Source organism: Sapajus apella, unplaced genomic scaffold, assembly GCF_009761245.1.
Source record: "Sapajus apella isolate SASKATOON/1434 unplaced genomic scaffold, GSC_monkey_1.0 scaffold4, whole genome shotgun sequence".
Taxonomy (NCBI): domain Eukaryota; kingdom Metazoa; phylum Chordata; class Mammalia; order Primates; family Cebidae; genus Sapajus; species Sapajus apella.
This window is the reverse complement of record NW_022436944.1, coordinates 30,495,864-30,508,182: the sequence shown is the minus strand read 5'-3', so window position 1 is coordinate 30,508,182 and position 12,319 is coordinate 30,495,864. Positions and strand designations below refer to the sequence as shown.

The window sequence follows — 12,319 nt, the reverse complement described above, 5'->3', positions numbered from 1 at the left end:
AAAAATTAATAGCCAGTTTTTTATACTTCCGATATCAAATAATACAAAATAGTTTTCTGGCAAATGTAGCCCTTTCCTAATTCAAACCAAGAAAAAACAAATTTTGCTTTTCTCTAGGCCCCAGAGCCATCTTTCATCCTGTTTTTCCTGACGAAAAGATGAAATCCCAGTGAGAGAAGTGACTTGACCAAGTTACCGAGCTGGTCAATGCAGAAGCTGAGATCAGGAGCTCCTGACTGCTCACCTGGTGATTTTTCCCCTCAGCCACATTTTCTGTTTCTCTACTGTGGTAAAAATAAAAGTAAGTTTTTAAGTACTTCCTAATTCCCATATGCTCAAATCAGGTCTACTGCTGTATGTTTTTATATTACCCTTAGCCTCATTCAGACATTAGCCCTAAACCTAAAGCATTAATTGTTCTTTGATACCCATGTGTACCATTTCTTTGAGCATCAGAAAATCTTTTCTGTAAGAGATGTTTTATTTTCTCAACTATATTAATTTTTATTTATTTTATTTTAAATTTCTCAACTCTTTTTGAAGTGGACACAACAAATAAAATATTCCAGGTCTCCTTTTTTGTTCCACAAATAGGCCTTACAGTACACTTTTGGTATTCCTTTAAACTGTTCTGTTGGAAGCAGTTTCCACACTGAGTCATCGACCCAACATTGCCTATGTTTTCCAGGCAAAGTAATAGTTTTATTATTTCTAAATGACTCATTAGCTCTGAATCATGACACCTTGTGTACTCTGTTAAATAAAAAAGTTTTTGAGACAATTTTCTAGTTTTTTCTGCTCTCAGTCTTCAAGTGATCCACCTAAGTGACATGGACATTCAGTCAACTCTGTCTTTTGTCTATGATTGACATTGATCATTTCTTCTTGAACCCTTTCATTAGCTGAGATAAGCAGTGGAATTTCTTTACCTCATACTCTGCTCCAGATGTTTCCTGAAGTGGAACAAATAAATAGCAACAAAGTATGTGTAACACCATTCTACAATTTCCATCGTTACATTAATGTTTAAGATTATATTAACTTCCCAAATTTCTCCATGAAATTGGGGAGAGACACCCAGAAAAGTGTATCTCTGATGTTTGCAGGGAGATGAATTCAGCTTCAGTCATGGGATTCAGTAGACATTCAGGAGAAAATATTCCCCATGTAGTTGGATATACTTGGCAGTGAAGAGACAGGAATTAAATATTTGAGAGGAAGCACCAGATAAAGGTTTTAAAGCCACAAGAGTGGACAAGATTGAGCATATGTAGGATGCGAAAGGGGGCAAAGGACAAAACTCTGAGGAAGGCTGGCACATAGGGTACAAGAAGAGACATGCAAGAAAGGAGACAGACAGTGAATTTTCAAAGGGCAGATGGAGAACCAGACAAATATGTCCCAGGAGTCAAGAGAGGAAAGCGTTTCATTCTTTTCAACTATAAAACCATTGAAAATCCTTATGACCTTAGGATAAGCAAAGATCTTAAGGTAGTATATACAAATGTTTTAACTCTAAAAGAAAATAATCATTAATTGGATTGATGAAAATTAATTCACAGGATTAAAACCTCCTACTCTTCAAAAGCCACTGCTGAGAAAATGGAAAGAGAAGCCACAGACTAGGAAATAATGTCTGTGGGGTTTTTTTGTTTGTTTTGTTTTGTTTTGTTTTTTAGAGACAGGGTTTCACTACATTGGCCAGGCTGGGCTCTAACACCTGGCTTCATCATCCACCCACCTCAGCCTCCCAAAGTACTGGGATTACAGGCCTGAGCCACTGTGTCCAGCCAAGGACCTGTGTTTAAAATGTACATATAAAATGAACCCTTAGAATTCAGTAATAAAAGATTCTGAATAGACACTTTACAAAAGAAGATATCTATGAATTTTTAATAAGCATATGAAAAAATAGTCAACATCATTAGTCAGCAGGGAAATGCAAATTAAAGCCGAAGTGGGTTACCACTTCACACTCATTAAGATGGCTAAAATTGACAAGTATCTGAAAGGATGCAGAGCCACTAGAGCTCTCAGGTGCCTCTGCTAAGGGTATACAATGGTAGAACCACATTGGAAAACAGTTTTGCAGGTTCTTACAAAGTTAAATGTACATTTATCATGATGAAGTAATTCTATTGTTGATTACCCAAAAGAAATGAACACAAATCCACAAAAAGATTTTTACTTGATTGTTCATAGTAGCTTTAATTCATAATAACCCAAACTAGAAACAGCTCAAATGTCCATGAGCTATATGAATATACCAGAATGTGTTTTATCCATTTTTTGAATAGATAAAACACATTCTGGTATATTCATGCAGTAGAATACTACTCAGCAGTAAAAAGGAATGTACAACTGATAACAGATAGTAAAATGGATAAATCTCAAAACTAAGTGCTAAATGAGAGAAACCAGAGAGAAAAAAGTACATATATAACTATGTTAATATGAAGATCTAGAACTGGCAAAACTTATCTATAGTAATAGAAATCAGATCCATGGTTGTTGGATATTGTGGGTGAGGGAAATTGGGAAAGGGCCTAGAGATAATTTTGTGGTCTTAAAAATGTTCTTTTTTAAGGCAGTGGTTACATGGCTCTTGTCAAATCTCATTGGACTGCATACTTAATATGTTTTTATTGTATGTAAATTATCAGTAAAGTTGATTTCAGAATAAAAGTGAAGCTTTAAAAAGCTGAGGGGAAGCTCTGTGTTCGTGGGCAGCATTTGTCAATTAGTGGGCTTCGCTGTAAGGTGATCATGTAGGTAGATGATATTTCTGTTCCTCCAGAAAAAGATTATTTAATCCACAGTGGGGCCTAGGAGCTGGAATTGGTAAGCCTGGTTTTTGGTGACCTGGTTTCTGGTCCTCTTTTATTTTCAATCCTTTACCGCTGTCTTTGTCTGATGCCCCTGATGGTGTTTTTCTGGCTCAGCTTTTTCCTCTCAGCACATAAACTTTCTATTTTCAGCAGGGTGAAAGAAGGATGATTTTCTGAGTTTGTGGAGTGGGGGTAGGGAGACCTAACTATTCTTTTACAGATGGCTTTCAAATAGTCCCCCTATGTTCAGTCCTCTACCCTACTCCATTTTCTGTGGTACCTGCTACCAACAAACCTTGCCTTTCTTTGGGTTGTGCAAGGTGAATTGGTTTGCTTGCCATCAGTAAACTAAGTCACTTACCATTCCTACTTCTCCTTTCTGTCTTCATATATAGTGATCCGGGATTACAGGTGTCTCCTAGGTTTTTGAAGACGGAGTTTGCATTCCTGTTTCTCATTCTTCTTGTTTGGAGGAGACCTTAAAACTGTGAAACCCATACTGTACATTTTCAACCTTACCAATACCACACTGCTTAATACTTCTGCAAACACACAAGCCTTTTCCTATCTCTTCTTCCTTCATAGAATTCCTTTTTGTTTACAAGGCCCAGTCCAACCCAGTTTTACCTGATAAGGCTCTTATCTTTCAAAATCCAGTGCTTCTCCATCCTAACTTTTCTTATCTGCTGCTTCTAAATTTTTTTTTCATAGCAGATCTACTTCATTAGGAATTGCCACATAGCAGTTTATTGTGGAATTTTCCAGAGTCTCTGGAAAGTACTTGTTAGAGTAATCGTAATCTGCTTAAAGCGATGGTAATAGTAAGTGCTTGATAAATATTTGCTGAATGAACTCTAAAGATGCATGTGAACCACTTAGCCAGAAATTAGGAAAACAGATTCTGGCCTTTTGCGTAAATGAAACGACCAGTAAAGACCAAAGGCCTGGGGGGTGGGGCTGGCAGCATGCCACAGACCTGAGGTGGCGTAAATATACACATTCAGAACAATTATGATTTCCCAAGTAGTCTGTTTTACTAGGGGCATAAGGTAGACTATAACAGATGTTTAGATTGAAATTTTTTCTTTTCTTTTTTTAAAGATGGAGTTTCACCATGATGGCCAGGCTGGTCTTGAACTCCTGACCTCAGGTGATCCACCCACCTCGGCCTCCCAAAGCGCTAGGATTACAGGCATGAGCCACCACGCCCAGCCTTGGATTGAAATTTTTTCTATTTTATATAAAGATTATAAAACACTCATTATTTCATGTGCCATTAAGAAAGAAAAAACGCTATTGACTATGATAGAATTATTGAAAGAGTTCTATGGACTTATGTTGACAGATTTTTTTTTTTTTTTTTTTTTGAAACGGAGTCCCACTCTGTCGCCCAGCCTGGAGTGCAATGGTGCAATCTCAGCTCACTGCAGCCTTCGGTTCCTGGGTTCCAGCCATTCTCCTGCCTCAGTCTCCCGAGTAGCTGGAATTACAGGCATGCACCACCATGCCCAGCTAATTTTTGTATTTTTAGTAGAGATGGGGTCTCACCATGTTGGCCAGGCTGGTTGTGAACTCCTAGCCTCAGGTAATCCGCCCACCTTGGCCTCCCAAAGTGCTAGGATTATAGGCATGAGACACTGCACCCAGCCTGACAGATATTTTTAATTATGTATCACTCTTGTGCATACATAAATAAAATGCAGTGGAAATAATTGGTTAAAATATTTCTAGAATTTCTTCCATTCAGATTCAAACTCTTTAAAATCACTTTTTAATTTAGAGCCACCTATGTTCATGCTTTCTTTCTCAGCCATCCAGAGTATTTAGTGGTGAAGCATTTCTTTTTCTTTTTCTTTTTTTTTTTTTTTTTTTTGTTTTTTTTGAGACAGAGTCTTGCTCTGTCGACAGGCTGGAGTGCAGTGGCACGATCTTGGCTCACTGCAACCTCTGACTGCCTGGTTCAAGCGATTCTACTGCCTCAGCCTCCCTGGTAACTGGGATTACAGGCACATGCCACCATGCCCAGCTAATTTTTATATTTTTGGTAGAGATGGGGTTTCACCATGTTGACCAGGATGGTCTCAATCTCCTGACCGCATGATCCACCTGCCTTAACCTCCCTAAGTGCTGGGATTACAGGTGTGAGCCACTGCACCCAGCCGAAGCCTTTCTTAAAAGAGTCTTCTGCTATGATCTTTGGGAATTTTCTGCCAAGACATTCTGCATTTTTTTTTATGGCATTTTCTTGATCTTACTAGAGTGTGTTCAATAAATGACAACCGTGTCACAGCTCTGCCTGGCCAATAGGGATTTTAAGATGCTACCAACTAAGATGTATTCCATTTCAGTGATGCTAAAATGTCCCCAAAAATGTATTTTAGAATTGAAAAATACTGTAGCTCAATAACTAATGTGATTCTGGCACTAAAAACTTTCTCTTTGTACCTATTACTTAAAGACTGCTGCTTTTTAAAAATGTGTTTATAACCAAACTTTTCTTCTAAAATACTGCTTTTTTGTGTGAAAATTTTTAAGGCTTTCTTTTCCACTTCGAGTTTTCTTGTCTTCACATTTATTCTGCTTAAAGTTAGCAGAGGCACTTTTATCTTTATCAACTTTTAAAAGAAGTGTGATGAAAAAATAGACTGTCTACATCTCAAATGATTTAATGAAGTCTCCACTAATATGCAGAGAAATATTTGTTGGTTAATCTAACAATTAGAGTCAAAGTGTATTGCACAAACAGATGTCATCCTAGTGGGAGATTTTTAGTAAACTAAGGGACTTTTTCTCTCCTTTGCTCCTTCCTGGTCAACATTATTCAGTCAATAAACATATTACCTCATACTTCTCCTGTGAGTACTTATACCTACTTGAATCTCTTGCTGCTGCTATTTTTGTATTCCGGCCTTCATGAGAAGCCCTGGATCAATCCAGTCATTTGTACTATCTCTGCTTCTACATCAATCCTGCTGAATGTTTCAGGATCTGTCCTTACTTTTGCCTGTTCCTAATCAGATACCTCCTTATTTTCATCTATTTCAGATTTTCACTATCTTCCCAAATTCCTTAATACCTCTCCTGTCCCCTAAACTTTAATAAATAATTTGCTTTCAGTTTCACTGAGAAAAATTGAAGCTGTCATGGAAAAAAATTCCTTATATTCTTCTTCCATCTATAAATTGGTTTCTTTCCTCCTGCCTCACTGGGAAAGGTATCCACCTTCCTCTGAGACTAATCCCCTCACCAGGGCTTTGGCTACTAGTTCCTGTGTCCTCAAAGCTTCCGCTGGATCTTTCCCTTTAACATGTAGACAAGCTCAAATATCTTCTATCCTTTAAGAAAAAATTCGTGTCTCCATTCTCTTCTAGCTGACATTTTATAGCCCCCCTTTTCTTAGCAAAAAAACTAATGGAAAATTTGGTCTACCTACACCACTTCTTTTGACACCAAGTCCCTGAAATTGCACTTGATAAGGGTACCAGCAACCTTCATTTTGGCAAATCCAGTTTTTGTTTTTCCTTGACCTCTTAGTAACATCCAATGCTAGAGACCTCCATTTGGAAAGTCCCTTTTTCAGTCTCCATAAAACTGCTTTCTCCTGGTTTTCTTATCTTTTTCTCTTTCTTAGGCTCCTTCTAACTGTTCTTCTAACTTCTCCACAAAACAAAAACAAAAAGCGTGTCTTTGGAGTAGCAAGACAAGTCTCCCAGTACTTAAGCCAGAAACCCAAGATTCCTCCCTGTCACTTTCCCCTCCTGCTGTTCTGTGGATTCTTGGGCTAATCTAATCGGTGCCCTCCTCTGTTATTACTGTCACCTACTTGGTTTAGATTCTGATCACTTCCTCCATGGATTTTTATAATAACCTCCTAATTGATTTCTAAGTCTTTAATCTGGTTCCTCTCTATCTATCCTTCTCTCAAGTGCTACAGTGATCTTTCTATAACAAATCTCATCATGTTACTCTAGCCTAAAAGTCTTTGTTTTTCTCATAGCTTTCAGAACAAAGTTCAGACTCCTTAGTTTAAGAATACAAGGCCAACTGTGGTTTAGTGCCTGCTGCTCTCTTTTTCTGCCCTCTTGCTTGTCTCTACGCTCCCCCCAGTGAAACTAGTTGGAACTGCTTGTACTTCGGGACTCACGGTGTTGTGTTCTGTCTCTCTGCCTTCACATGTTTCCCTCTACCTGGAGTATTCTTCCCTTCCTTTTTGTCTAAGTAGCTCTCATTGACCCTTCAAAATTATGTACCTACATTGCTATATTTTTGGGAAGCTTTTCTTGACTCCTCAGTCTGGTTTAGATGCTCCCTCTCAAAACAGACAAAGGATGTGAAGAAGGGCTTCACAAGTGAACAATGACAAAATGTCTAATAGGTGATTGAGAAGATATTCAGGCTTACCACCAATCAAGGAAATGATGATTAAAACAATGTACTTCCATTTTTTCATCAATCAGATTACAAAAAATTTAAAGAGAGGAATCAGTCCAGGAAAACATGCAGAAACAGGCTCTCTCCTAGATTGGTGCTACGTATCTAATGACCTTTTTTGAAAAAGTATATACACATACATACCTTTTGACTCAGCATTTTACTATTAAGAAAATATAGCTATATAAAGTATATGTAAAAGAATGTTTATCACTGCTTATTTGAAAACAAACAGTAAATAACCTAAATCTTCAGCAATAACAGATGGCCAATAAATTATTTTATTTATATGATAGAATGTTATTTTTTCATTAAAATGATTTATGTCTATTTTGACATGGAAGTAAGCTATAGTATGGTCCAAATTTTGTAAAAAAAATACATTTATAATTTTTCATAAGAGAAAGTTAAAGTATATTCATAAGAATATCAACAGTGTTCATTTCTACTTGTGAATACAACTTTTCTGAAAAGAACATTTATTAATTGTGGGAGCAAAATGGGAGAAATTTTCCCTCACTCCTGATAGCTGCTGTGCTTGCTTGCTTCTATCCCTGCCCTCATTAAACATTGAGCACTCTGAAGACCATCACTATATGTCATTTGGCATCATTCTCCCAGGATCTGGCACAGAATAGGAAATGTTTGATAAGTGAATTAGAGCAATAACAGCAATAATATTTATTGTGCATTTCCTGTGTCTTAGGTATTGTTGTAAGCATCTGACATATGTTAACTTAATCTTAATGAGATGGTTATTATTATTCTCTCCATTTTGCAGTTGGAACAGACTGACAAGGTTAATCAGCTTATATTAGGCCACACTCGCAGGATTGGAATTCAAACCCATGCAGTCTAGCTTTCTCTTAGACTTAGAATAGCATTGTGGTTCCAAGTTAGGTTGGATCTCTGATTGAAAATAGTTGGATTTGATTCCATGTCTAAGATTCCATCTGATTAACTGAACATCAGTTGAATTATGGTCTGAATAAAAAGGCAGAGTTTGACACCCATAGGTGTGAAATACCAGGGAAAGTAATCTTTGATGCTTTGGCATTTTTTTTTTAATCAAATGATTTTAGACTCAAAATTTCTCATATGTAGTTGGTGGCACTCCTTTGGGGTTTGGTTTTCTACTGTTGATATCCTTTCAAAACATACTCAAAGACCTAAATTTCTGATTTGTTCTTTAACTCTTGCCCCCATCCCCTTTTTCTTTCTCAGTAAGATGGCTAATGAAAAGTTCATCAGATTTTATTTTTAACACTCAGCAGTGTTCATTTTTGCCATATCTTTTTCTTCATATTTTCTTTTAAAGAATTTCTGAAAGCTGCTTCATTATTTAAAACCATACTCTCTGGCTGGGCACAATGGCTCACACCTGTAATCTCAGCACTTTGGGAGGGCAAGGCAGGTGGATCACGAGGTCAGGAGTTCAAGACCAGCCTGGCCAAGATGGTAAAACTCCATCTCTACTAAAAATACAAAAATTAGCTGGGCATGATGATGGATTCCTGTAATCCCAGCTACTCAGAAGACTGAGGCAGGGAAATGCTTGAATACAGGCAGCAGAGGTTACAGTGAGCCAAGATCACACCACTGCACTCCAACCTGGGCAACAGAGCGAGACTCCGTCTCAAAAATAAATAAATAAATAAATAAATAAAGCTATACTCTCTCAAATGGTAGCCACTAACTTCATGTGGGTATTTTAATTAAGATTGATTAAAATGGCCCAAAGATTTAAACAGGTACCTCTCCAAAGATGACATGGGCTGGTCAATAAGCACATGAAAAGATGTTCAATATCAGTAGCTGTTAAGGAACTGTAAGTTAAAACCACAGTGAGATATCCTTACACACCAATTAGAATGGCTAAAATAGAAAATACTGGCAGTACCACATGCTGACGAAGATGTGGAATCAACCAGGTCTTTCATATGATACTGGTGGGAATGTAAAATTGTATAGCTACTCTGGTAAACAGTTTGGCAGTTCATAAGGTTCAAGATATACTTACTATAGAACCCAGCATTCACACTTGTATTTACCCAAGAGAAATGGAAACTATATTCACACAAAGCCTCTGCACTAATATTCATAGCAGTTTTGTTTGTAATAAGCCAAAACTGGAAACAACATAAATACCCTTTAATGAGTGAATGGGTAAACAGTGATAGATCCATGAAATGGAATACCACTCAGCAAGAAAAAGGAATGAACTGTTGATACATGTGGTAATGTGAGTGAATCTCAGAAACATTAAATGAAAGAAGCCAGTCTCAGAACATTACATACTGTATGACTGCATATGTAAAACATTTTTTTACATTACAAAATTATAGTGGGGGAGAATAGATCAGTGTTTGCTGGGAATTATGGGCAGGATGAGGGTGTGGCTACAAAAGGGTAGTATGAGGAATTTCTTAGGGGTTGATGGGAAAGTTCTGTATTCTGATTGTGGCAGTAGTTATTATACAAGGAAAAGAGGGAGAAAAAAAGAGGGTGAGTTCATGTAAAACTGGTAAAATCCAAATAAGGTCTGTAGTCGATAGTACCAATAGCAGTTTCCTGGTTTTGATCATTGTACTATGGTGATGTAGGGTGTCATCATTGGGGGAAACTGGGGAAAGACTTCACAGGAACTCTCTGTGCTGTTTTTTCAACTTCTTTGTGAGTCTAACATGATTTCAAAGTTTCAAGTTTTTTTTTTTAATCAAAATTCCATTCTTCAGTTGCACTAGCCTCATTTAAAGTGCACAGTAGCACCATGTGGCTAATGTGCCATATTGGATAGTGCAGATAAAGAATATTGCCACCAATGCAGGAAGTTTTATTGGACAGCACATGTCTGACTTTAGCCAGTGTTTTTCCTTCCTTAACTGTTTCAAATTCCAATATAACAGGAATACTTTATTGTACTTTCTGTTACATTACCTTGTTGACTAGTTGTTTTGGTTATATTCAGAACTAGAGAAATACTTCCCCTCTTTGTTTTTTCAAATTTTAGAGAAAAGTAGTTTTTATGTCAAGTTAAGAATTTTTTTGGCCAGGCGCAGTGGCTCATGCCTGTAATCCGAAACTTTGGGATACCAAGGCAGACAGATCACCTGAGGTCAGGAGTTCGAGACCAGCCTGGCCAACATGGTGATACCCCATCTCTACTAAAAATACAAAATTAGCCAGGTGTGGTGGCACATGCCTGTAGTCCCAGCTATTGGGAGCCTGAGACAGGAGAATTGCTTGAACCCAGGAGGCAGAGGCTGCAGTGAGCTGAGGTGGCGCCACTGCACTCTATCCTAGGCAAGACAGACAAAAAATTTTCTCAAAAAAAAAAAAAAAAAAAACAATTTTTGGACACATGTTTTAATAAGCATTTGGATATTTAAGTTTTCCAACATTTATGTATTTTGCCTCTGGACCAGTTTTATAACTGGACGAGGAAATAATCCCAATCTCTCATATAGTTTTCCTACTATACTTTCTCAACACTATCCTTTGTGGTTACCTTTCCTTTTATCTTTACCCAAAAGCCCTTTCAAAATCTTGGACTTCTCTAAAAAGGGCTGTTTCTTCCCTGTGTTTTGGATATACATCTCTTGAAAAGGTAGCGTGACCATATTCTCATCTTTTGTTCTATAACATTTTTCCTCTTTGTCTTTTTTATATTTTCATTTAAGAATTACTAGTCATCTCCTTACTGTGGAGTTTTTTTCCAATTCAGCTTCATTTACCTTGTGTGATCTCTAGTTTTATAGTTTTATGTAAACCACCACTTGAGATTTGAAGACAAGGAAGTGGAGGATGAGACAACAGGTTAAGATCCATTTATATAGCAACAAAGCTAAGATACTGGAGGACAAGAAGAATGAGATGTGACCCACCTGAGGAAAACCACAAAGAGATAAAAGAGTATCAGAATTCAGATTTATATCTCCCTGGGTGAAAAATCTGAACATTGTAATGATGTCAGTATTCCTTCAAAATAATTTATAAGTTTGTTAAAATTGTAATCAAAGTCCAGTAGGATTTTTCTTGAAATTGACAGTTCAACAATTCATCTACATGACCATCAAAGAACATTTAGAGGGTAAAAAAAGAATCATATCAGTTAACAGGGTAGAAAAGAAAAAAAAAAAAAGAATCAGAACTAGGGATCAAGGAGGCAATGCTAGGTAGTAAAACTTAATAAACAGTAATTTACAATAATGTAGTACTGATACAAAAACATAGTAATTACTGGATCCCAAGAATCAGGAAATATAGTCTAGCCAGTATAAGAATTCAAAACAAGAAAGTATTCTTCATGAATTAATTAATTGTACTAATTGAGTCTATATTCAGTAAGTCTCTAATACCTAAATGGGCAACAAATAAAACTAGTTTACCCAAGAACAATAAATAGGCAAAATGAACCATTTTCCATTATTAAATAAAATGTGAAAACAATGAAGTACTGTTTCTCATTATTAAATGAGTAAAGATTTTCATTCTTTTTTTTTTTTTTTTTTGAGACCAAGTCACAATCTGTTGCCAGGCTGGAGTGCAGTGGCATGATCTCAGCTTACTGCAACCTCCACCTCCCGGGTTCAAGAGATTCTTCTGCCTTAGTCTCCTGAATCGCTGGGACTACAGGTGTCCGCTGCCACACCCAGCTAATTTTTTGTATTTTAGTAGAGATGAGGTTTCACCATGTTGGCCAGAATGGTCTCGATCTCCTGAGCTCATGATCCACCAGCCTCGGCCTCCCAAGGTGCTGGGATTACAGGCGTGAGCCACCATGCCCGGCAGATTTTCATTCTTATGACACCAGTGTAGTGATGGTGCAGTGAAACTAATACCTTCCTTCATTGTTATTATCCACTTCCCATCATTGCCTCATTGCACCCTCCTTGATCAAGTAGTATCCTACTTCTGTCCTCCTACGTTCTATCCTTCAGCAAATCATGTTGGCTGTACCTTTGACGTATAGACAGCATCTAAGTATCCCCACAATTGCTATACTGGTCCAAGCCTCCCAGCCTTCTTGCCGGCCTGTTGAAGTAGGCCCTAACATGTTT

At 37.4% G+C, this 12,319-nt stretch overlaps 1 protein-coding gene across 5 annotated transcripts in view; it reads left to right on the top strand.

The window, feature by feature from the left end:
* The window catches only part of PPP2R3A (protein phosphatase 2 regulatory subunit B''alpha), a 172,052-nt gene that overhangs the window by 33,430 nt on the left and 126,303 nt on the right, over positions 1-12,319 (top strand). For 4 of the 5 annotated variants that reach the window (XM_032265751.1, XM_032265727.1, XM_032265745.1 and 1 more), the window contains one exon: positions 118-301. The exons of the other annotated variant lie outside the window; for it this stretch is intronic. The gene's annotated coding sequence lies outside the window, so the exon portion shown is untranslated. The remainder of the gene's footprint in view (positions 1-117; positions 302-12,319) is intronic. 5 annotated transcript variants of the gene reach the window in all.